The following is a 10,861-nucleotide window of genomic DNA, read 5'->3' as shown; positions in this document are numbered from 1 at the left end:
ATTCTAAAATGGCCTGGACACCTTTGTTGGTACCCCTTAGAAAAGATAATACATAATTGGATTATAGTGATATTCCAAACTAATTAGTTTCTTTAATTAGTATCACACATGTCTCCAATCTTGCAATCGGTCATTCAGCCTATTTAAATGGAGGACAGTAGTCACTGTGCCGTATGGTATCATTGTGTCCACCACACTGAACATGGACCAGAGAAAGCAAAGGAGAGAGTTGTCTGAGGAGATCAGAAAGAAAATAATAGACAAGCATGGTAAAGGTAAAGGCTACAAGCAGCTTGATGTTCCTGTGACAACAGCTGCAAATATTATTAAGAAGTTCAAGGTCCATGGAACAGTAGCCAACCTCCCTGGGCGTGGCCGCAAGAGGAAAATCGACCCCAGATTGAACAGAAGGATAGTGCGAATGGCAGAAAAAGAACCAAGGATAACTGCCAAAGAGATACAAGCTGAACTCCAAGGTGAATGTATGTCAGTTTCTGTTCATACCATCCATTGCTTTTTGAAGTGGCCTCCATGTAAGAAGACCCAGGAGGACTCCACTTTTGAAAGAAAAACATAAAAAAGCCAGTCTGGAATTTGCTAAAATGCATATTGACAAGCCACAATCCTTCTGGGAGAATGTCCTTTGGACAGATGAGTCAAAACTGGAGCTTTTTGGCAAGTCACATCAGCTCTATGTTCGCAGAAGAAAAAATGAAGTTTTCAAAGAAAAAACACCATATCTACAGTAAAACATGGAGGCTCGGTTTTGGGGCTGCTTTGCTGTGCCTTGCACTGGGTGCCTTGAATCTGTGCAGGGCACAATGAAATCTCAAGACTATCAAGGCATTCTGGAGTGAAATGTACTGCCCAGTGTCAGAAAGCTCTGTCTCAGTAACAGGTCATGGGTCCTCCAACAGGATAATGACCCAAAACACACAGCTAAAAGCACCCAAGAATGGATAAGAACAAAACATTGGAATGTTCAGAAGTGGCCTGCTATGAGTCCTGATCTGAATCCTATCGAACATCTATGGAAAGAGCTGAAACTTGCAGTCACCCACTTGGAGAAGGCACCCATCAAACATGAGACAGCTGGAGCAGTTTACTCAGGAAGTTTGGGCCAAACTATCTGTTAACAGGTTTAGAAGTCTCATTGAGAGCTACAGAAAATATTTGATTGCAGTGATTGCCTCTAAAGGTTGTGCAACAAAATATTTGGTTTAGGGTCCCATCATTTTTGTCCATGCCCTTTTCATTTGTTTTATTATTTACAATATTATGTTGCAAAAGCAAAGTCTGATTTATATTAAATATGGAATAAACAATGGTGGATTCCAATTACTTTAGTCAGTTTCAAGTTATTCCAGAGGAAATTGTGCATTCTTCATCTTTTGTGGCGGGGTACCAACAAATTTGTGCACGTCTGTATATTTATGTATTTATTAATTATGTTATTCAGTGTTTACGGTGTTCAGCAAAACAGCCCTTGGTATTTTGAAGCTTACAGAGGCAAGAATCTGAAAGAAATCCTAAGCCACAATCCTTCTGGGAGTCGAAACTGGACCAGTCAGCCTACATGAGGCTGGGGGTGGAAAGGGGAGAAGAAATATAGAGCTTTGTCTATTCAGTTGTTCTTAATGACCCTGCCAGAGTGTGCCCTGCTGTGTCATCACGGCCTTGATCTGTTAGGCAAATATAGGGAGAGAGGGTAGGGCGAGAGTCAGTGTGAGCAAGTGATAAGAACAGGGGCAGGATTAAATCAAATGTCTGCGAAAGGAAATCGCGCTGCTAAACTATCGTGGTATTAAGGGCCGAATTAAATCAAAACTTTGACCCACCCGCTAATAGCAAACTACAAACCTGTACATAATAGCGGTTACATTTATTATTAGAAGAAAGTGGCATGTAACTGAAAATGAAGCCGCAACTGAGTACAGTTCTGTAGTTTGCTACTGGGTGGGTCAAAGTTTTGATTTAATCCGGCCCTAAATCTAACCCGATTTGCGCAGCAAAACAACCTTCTCGAAGCTCATTTCTTGCGTAACGCGAGAGAATAAAACACAGCTTTCACACAACTGCTACTAGAAAACTGCACAACTGTACTCAGTCGCGCTTTCATGTTTAGTTATATGCTACTCTCTTCTATTTTTTAAAGTACATCCCATGATGTACAGTTGTGTAGTTGCTATTAGCAGCTTATCCCGCCCAACAATACAGTGGGAGTGGTTACATTTTCGCTGCATCAAATCAAGAAAATATCTGCAAGAAAACACCCTGAAAATGCTCTCGCAGCTCCTCTAGTTTTAGACAACTCCGGAGTTGTCTAAAGCCTCTCGCGGTTAAGGCACAGTGGAAAGAACGGCACAGGTTTGCGCAGCCTATTTCAAATTTCAGCCTATTTTATTCACAGCCTCCACGGCTCTGTGTGTTCAGTGGAAATAACTGATTATTGCTACAGTAACTACAATACAGGTTGTACAGTGCTGGTGACAAATTACATGTTGCGCCCAACATTCACACCAACGAAATGTTGCCTATTGTTCGTGCACAGCGAGAAAATATGTTGTTATTGAATGTCATTTTATATTTTGTTCATCATTGTGTCGGTGTTCGTTTCGATTTTTTGTATATTTTTTAATTACTTGTTTAATTCACTCGTTCGTTTATTCTGCTGTTGCTTTGTTTGTTGTGGAAACTATTTGATGTCTTATAAATTGTTTCCTTCTTACATTTTTCGTGGCAGTAGTGCCTACTATCGCGTAAACATTAAACCTCATTCGTACTCACTACACAACGTTATGTATATTCAGCCTAGTATATCATATATAAGGGGGTTATTTCCATGCATGATACATTTGGCATTAGTTTAAAGTTATACACATAACAGAAAGGTGGGCTGCATGTGTTCAATTTTAAAATGAGAAAATGCACTCAGTGACAAACGGCTTATTCCTGACGGGTATATCCAACAGAAGGGTAAAGGTAATGTCGGGCAGTATCCGTTTATATTAGGTTAGCATACATATTGTTCTTAAAATATATCAGCCAGCAGTTGATGAGTTGAACATTCACTGTCACTCACATCCAGATACCGCCTAGAAATCCGTGTACGGATTAGTGATGAGAGGTTCGACTCTTTTTACCGACTGATCTTTTCGAATCGTTCAGTAAAAAAGAACAAATCTTTCGAGTCATTTCGTTCATTTTGAGTCAGCAATGCCAAGAACCGCTCCCACCCGCGGCGAACGACTGCTCATTGTTCAATTGAACGATAAAAATAAACATTGTCTTTTGAATGCTACTGTAATATGTAATATGTAATTGTAATATGTTGTATGCCTTGAACTGCATTGTATTTTTTGCACTTTGTATTGCGTTTATATTTTGTAAGTCGCCCTGGATAAGGGCGTCTGCTAATACATACATACATACATACATACATACATACATACATACATACATACATACATACATACATAAATCTGTCTTGATCTATTTTTCTTTGCAAACGTAAAGCTAACAGCTGTTGGACGGACTATGCTGGAGGACTGCATATTCAGTCATATTGAGTGTAACTCCGCTGCCAGCCTTTCAAATGACCGAAATAATAAAAAGGAATGACCCAGTCGTTCACGAGTCTTTTTTACGCAAATTATACGCACGCTGTATAATTTGATGTGTTTATCGTGACAATCAATACTCAACTTCTATATTCATTATTGTAACGTAACAAATTATCAATTACAAAACATGTTTTTATAATGCTGCCGGCTCGATCTATTTTTTTTTTTTTTTTAACTTTTTGAAAACTAACAGCTGTTGGAGGGAGTACTGAGCTGCAGGACAGCGCATTCAGTCATGTTGGGTTTATACTGGGTATAACTCCGTTGCCGTTCAAATGAACGAAACAATAGTTCAATTGAACGATAAAACTGAACGAGTCAGTCGTTCACGAGTCTTTTTTACTTAATCAAACGCTCGGTGCATGTTTTCATGTGTGTTTATCATGAAATCAATAATCAACTAACTATATTCATTATTGTAGCCTGCATGCAATTATTAGTTATAAACATGTCTTTATAATGTTCCAGGCTTGATCTTTTTTTTTCTCTGCGAATGTACACAGAGGCACAGAGCTGGAGGACCGCGTATGAAGCAAATGATCATGTTGTAGAAATCTGCTGCCAACTGTTCGAATGCCAGATACAATTGAACGAGTCACTAAAAAAAGTACTCATGAGTTCAAAAAGAACGACTGCACATCTCTACTGCAGAGACAATGGCGATCTGCAACGTAAAGCATGTGGATGGATTTAGATGTTCTCGTTAACTTAACAGATTGGCATTTAGTACGTTTATTTTTATGCAAAACAACAATCTCAACCATCTCCGTTTTTATCGTAAAATGTTTGTAACTGGGACTAAAACAAACACAATAAAACCCATGTAAATGACTAGCGCTGATCCCCGATCAGTGATCGCTGACCCCGGCAGCACAGCGAAGCGCCGCTGTAATAGCTGTAAACAGACTGAACTCCGGAAAAAACACTCAAAAATGGAGGGCGCGACTCTTATTTTCACGCTTATAGCAAAAATACCTCCGATGTTTGGCTATAAACAACTGTAAATATGTAATATAGACAAACACACGAGTCTACGACGTAAGTGTCGTCTCGAAGCTGATTGATTTACCTTTTGAGAACATGGTGTAAAGGGAATACTTGTGATTTGTTTATATTTCTATTGCACGCTTCCTCAAGCGTGAAATTCTGCCGAAAAGAACCATGTGCGCTTTGTTTACATCGCGTCTTTCCTGGCTGCTGCATTCCACTGCACAACTGCAGAACATGGGGATGGTATTGACCAATGAAAAGGACGTTACTATGGGCTATCATCGGCCTAGCGATCTGATATTTTTTTTACCCAATCATAGACCGTGACTCTACGAATATCTAGCCAATTCAATGACACTCTTAAAGCCCTGTTATCTCAGTCGTCAGATAACACGCTGCTGCAGAGAGAAGTGTCCAGAGCCTAGAGGAGAAAGCTAAGCAGCCTTTAACATTTAACATTTTGTGTTTAATGTCCATGTTTTCTGTATGTATTGTGAAGATCACATTTTTAGCTTGACCATTTAACTATAGTTTGTGATTTTATTTATTTGAAAAGGAGAGCCTGGCATATTCCATTTAACTGTCTTTGCAGTTAGGCTAACATTAGTGGTGAGAGTGGGGTTAGAACAGCATCTTCATCTGTTAAGTTAAAAAGGAACTGTGCTGTTGACAGTGTTTGGTTGACTACTTATGATTCTTATTATTCCATGTGCAATCAAAATGTTTTCCTGCCAGTTTTGTGCTCATGTATGCAGCACCATAATAGCATATATGAGGCACATGAAAATTCACAGAAATACTCCCAACTCAGTTTTTAAGTGTGGCATGCCTGATAGGGCTGCAGCAAACGATTATTTTGATAATCAACTAATCTAACGATTATTAGAACGATTGGTCGATTTAATCATCTGTTTTTTCACTGATTAATCAGTAGGATTTGAACGATTATTCAGCTTTTGCAATTTGTTAAAACATTGAGTTATACTTATTCTAACTAATAAATAAAAAAGGAAATCACTTCAGCTTTTGAAAATAATCTTTTTATTGCACTTTGAGCCAACTGAACTGGCCAATCTCTTTTTGTCCAATTTTGTCCAACTCTCTAAGCATTGTTTCAATCATTTTGTTGCTTTAAATCTAAATAAGCTTCATTTGTAGACAACAGGGTTCTGTTCAATGAAAAACAGTATTTTGTTCAAATAAGCAAATTAAAATGAAGAAAGGTCAGCATATCAACATGCTCACGTGACAAGCTTGCTCTTTTTTGTGAGCAAATGTTTCCTGCAGCAGAGAAGATCCGTTCTACTGTAGTGGATGTGGCGGGAATGCAAAGAAAAGATCTCGCAAGCTTTGATAGGTTAGGGAAACTCCCCCATTTTCCTTCTACCAACCATGGGGATCTACTTTTTTGGGTATTTGTGATTCTGAGAAGTACATCTGTACTTCTTTTCTCACCACCTGAATCTCTTCATCATGGTGAGAGTTCTCTTCACTGAGGCTGTCTGTCAGACTGAAGGAGGTTTTCTAGCATTGACTGGCAGATCGAGTTCAGCCCGGCGATGAGAGCGGGGCACAATGTATGCGCTTATGCATTAAAGTGTCTTTTGGTTATTCTGTGTCAGTTTACTCTCCTCCATGTCTGTCTGTGTTTCTGATGCATTTTTCTATCGTCATATCGCACAGTCCTAAATACCACGTAATGCTTTTTTCTCAACTGGTGTCACTAACTGGCCATCTTGCTTAGTTCCAGCTGGAGCACACTCCCCTCTCACCATTTCCATCTCCTCTGGTGCCGTGATGTTGCTGCATGCGCATTGTGCTCCCATGGAAAGCAAGTTCCGCCCTGCACACGTTACAGATGACAGCATTACAGTCTAGCGCTACAGCGCCGCACTGGTCAAATCACGTTATTGCAGGCACTTAAAATAGGTCCTATGAGATCAAACGACTTGTCGACAATTTTTATTGTCGACGTTGTCGATAATGTCGATTTAATCGTTTCAGCCCTAATGCCTGATTGTAATAGGACCTTCCAAAAATGTGCAACTTTCAAATCCCACACATACAGGTACCATAAGCAAGGCACTTCGGTTAGGCCTAGAGTGTGCAATGTTGTGGATCTGAAATGTCATGTTGATTTTTACAATGACAGATATGAGGATTTGACCACATTTTTCTCTCATCTTAAAACTCATCTGAAAGAGGGCAAAACAATATCTTGTCTATTCAGACAGTGTGATAAGCAATTTGCCATATTATCTACATTCAATTCACATTTGTCTAGGAAACATAAAAACTGTACAGAGGAAAGTCTTGTTGACTCAATTGTGTCAACCGTTGTAAGTCCTGGCAGCTCCTGTGATATCACTGTAAGGGACCAGCAGTCAGATATGCTATTTAATCTATAATCTGCATTGAAAATGCAGATGATACATTGTTTGTCAGGAATTTAGCCCTGTTTTATCTGAAGCTGCAGGCAAAGTTACTGCTTCCATCCTCTGTTATTCAGACTATTCAGAAATACATGATATTAGCTAGTCACATTTGCTTTATAAACTGAATGACAAACTGACTACACTTGGGGTTCCTGCAGCTGACATTAAGACTGTGATTAATGTCCTGAAGACAGAAGATCTGTTTAGATCTTGCAATATGCATAAATTGAAAATGGACCAGAGAAGAAAAACAGTGTTCAAGGATAGCTTTAATTATGTGGAGCCAGTTCCCATTTACCTTGGATAGAATGAAGCAGGCAAAGAGTGTTTTGCACAGTATGTCCCTGTCAAGCAAACTATAGAGTCTCTCTTCAAATGTGAGTCAGTGATGTGACATGCAATTACATGACCGTGTCCGGTCTGAGGATCTTATTCGAGATGTTTGGGATGGCACAAATATTGCAGAGAATGTGCTGTTCAAATCGGAGGCAACATCAGTAGGTTTGATCCTTTATCAGGATTCTTTTGAAGTGGCAAATCCACTGGGGTCTGGGAAGAAAAAGCACAAAATATTTGCAGTATATGCCACCCTTACAGACCTTTTGCCCCACAATCGATCTAGCATAGATCAAATGCAACTTGTCCTTCTTTGCAAAGAACAAGACTTTTGGGCAAGTATTTTGGGCAAGACTTTGTTATGGGCTCCCTGGTAAAAGCACTGAAAGATATCGAGGAACATGGCATTGCATTGCATGATGGGCAGGTGTATAAAGGAACATTTTTTGCCATTGCTTGAGATAATCTAGGTTCACATAACATTGGTAGCTTTGTTGAGAATTTCAGCAAGAGTATGTATTTCTGTAGATACTGTGACATCAACAGGCAGACATTTGAGTCAGCTCCTCTCTCTAGGGGCACTTACAGGACAGTACAGTCATACAAAGATCATGTACAAAATAATGATGGGCATTTGGTTTCTAGTGGAGGTATCAAATTTGACTCTGTATTTAATGACCTTATATACTTCCATGTCTGTCTGCCTGGGTTACCTCCCTGCCTCCCTAAGTTAACCCAGGAAATGAGAAGCTTGGTGGGCATGCTGTCCATAAATGGTGTTTGCTGAGATTTTTATGAGTCTTAATTGGGGAGAAACTATAAAGTCCAGATGACGATCAGTCCAGTGTGGCAACTTCTTTTACAACTTTGACAGATGGAGCTTATTTGTGCAGCAGCCATCTCCACTGGGCCTATTTAAGAGTTCTGATTGATGAATATTTGTATTTTTGAATGCAGCTCTTTCCTGGTCAACCTCTTAAGCCAAAGCATCATTACCTCTGTCATTATCCAGAGCTCATTGTCCACTTTGGGCCACTCATTTGTCTGTGGACTCTAAGGTTTGAGAGCAAACATACATATTTCAAATGGTGTGCAAGGAAATTGCATAACTTTAAGCATTTCTAAGTGCTGGCAAATTCTTTCCACCAGTTGTGCAACTAGAAAAGGGAATAGAGTTTTTCTCTCAGGACTACAATGATGATATCAAACAGTCAGTTGCACATCATAACTTTGAGCCTTTAAACACACTCATTGCTCATGAAGTGACTGTGAAGGGTACATAATATAGAAAGAACATGTTTGTACCATTAAGTGTAAGTGAAAAGGGACTTATATTTGGGAAAATCCAGCTGATTCTTATTCATAGGGATTCAGAGGTATATTTTGTCACTGAAAAATATCAGTCTATGCGTCTTGGTTATGTAGACCGTGTTCATTGTCTTGGGTCTACACCTATGGAGAAGAAATACAGTTGTGTTAATCAAGAGAACCTGCTTGATTACTACCCATTGCCTGTCTATAACATTTGTGTCATGGCACTAATTGTTCTTCACCACTCTCTTCCTTCACTGTAGAACAATGTCCACCTTGGGTGGATAGATCAGGGAAGTTATCCTTAAAGCTTTGCCAAATCTTACTGCAGAGAGCCAAGAGCAGCTACTGGAGAAGCTACAGTGCTGTGGAGTAGAGACAAAAGAAGACCTTAAGTTTGTGAAGCAGGAAGATGTCGGTGACCTGTTATGGCCCATTCAATGCCGAAAACTACTGGATGCATTCAAATCAGGTTATGTAAGCCCTATGTAAAATTACTTTAGGGTGGTTTGTAACAGGAATAGTACATTTTGATATTTAATTCTAATATATATATATATATATATATTTTCCCCTTCTGTTTCAGCGGTCGAGACTAGCATTGATGATGCCCAAGCCCTATCAAGCTCCTCATCACATTCAAGTCCCTCTTCACTTTCCAGCCGCTCATGACTTTCTAGTCCCTCAGCTACAAGCTGCCGAGGAAGCAGTGGTTCTTCAATACACATAACCTGGCCAGAAACCTTCCAAGTGCCTTGGGACCAGGTTCCAGCAGGAATACGCTTATGGAGGTTCAGCCTACAGCGGCGCCACATTAATGCAACACCTGCCCCACCCATTGAGAACCTGAGAACCAATTGGCCTTTCCTTTTCCTTCAGAACTGCTTATATGGTAATTTTGAGCTGCTCACAGACATAAACATCCTTTGTGTCTTGGAACTTGCATGGAAGAGTGTAGGAGAGCCATCAGAGTACTTCAGGAGCAAACCCACAAACAAAGATGTACAAGCAGTCCTCTCTCAGGGTGAAGACTGTGAAATAGCACTCTGTGTTGTCCAGCTGCTGATGGCACACTTCAGAGAACACGGATGAACTGATTCTTCATGCAGATGTAACTTCATGGCTTACTTATATTCACATAAATTTCTCCCCAACTGAAACAGGTATTCATGTTTCATCATTGTTTGTGCCTTGCAAGGTGACTGCGACAGCAGCTGATGGTGAAAGGAGCCTCTCCCTTCCCAGAACTCCTCGTCTGATACTACTTGGTATGTTTGGATTTAATTAATTGAATTGAATGTTATATTGTAGAATCGCTTTATAAATTATTTGATCATATTTCAGTGGAAAAAAGTGTTATGTCGAGTAAATTATCCTTGTAGGTGAACCGGAAAAGGCTTACAGATGTTTTTCAGGGCACATGGAAAAAGGGTTCTTTAAAGTGGTCTAGCTTGAATTACTTTAATATGATGTATATTTGAGTTTCAGGCGAAATAGAACGATCCACCAATGACCAATGGATGCTGAGCCTTGAAGGGCAGGTGATTTACAGAGGCAACCCAGCAAACCTTCCTGACAGGGCTTCCTGCAGTATTCGCTGTATATTACACCTTCAACCTGCAGTACTAAGCAGAGTCTGCCTTTTTTTTGTCTGATGGGGTAGGGGGGGGGTTACATGGGCCCCAAACCTTGAATATGACCCTACCTACAGAACAGATTGCACAGAACAGATTGAACAAATTGCTTGACACTTTTACTCTTGGGCATACTTATTTAGGCCAGGAAGCCTTTTATCCCCAAGTAATTTTATTTTGGAATATTTCATAACCTTATTAATGTTATGTTGGTCACAGTTCACTGTTATTAAAAACAAATAATTGTTTATATTTAGGATTCTTTAATACTGTTATATATTGCAGACAATTTACATTTAGCCATTTTGGAGCATTGTGTAAAACTGTTGCTTAAAGTGGTCTACAACACTACTTAGGTTGTGGAGTCATTTTCCATATTAGTTACAGTTTTGTGTTCTTTAAAACAACAAATTGCTGATGTTTAGTATGTTTTATAAACCAGAACAACACTGCACTTTAAATTGCATTCTGTGAGATTGAACATTCTGCAGTTGTGCAGCATTGTCTTAAACATACACTTTTTGTTCCCCAA

General features: G+C 39.6%; 1 pseudogene; it reads left to right on the top strand.

Annotated features, from left to right (window-relative positions):
* Positions 1-4,279: 4,279 nt before the first annotated feature.
* LOC136749051 (uncharacterized) lies at positions 4,280-9,983 on the top strand (annotated as a pseudogene).
* Positions 9,984-10,861: the final 878 nt, after the last annotated feature.

The sequence above is a fragment of the Amia ocellicauda genome, chromosome 5 (genome assembly GCF_036373705.1).
Source record: "Amia ocellicauda isolate fAmiCal2 chromosome 5, fAmiCal2.hap1, whole genome shotgun sequence".
In the NCBI taxonomy this organism is placed as follows: domain Eukaryota; kingdom Metazoa; phylum Chordata; class Actinopteri; order Amiiformes; family Amiidae; genus Amia; species Amia ocellicauda.
Note: the sequence above shows the minus strand (reverse complement) of the source record. Positions and strands in the feature narration are given on the sequence as shown.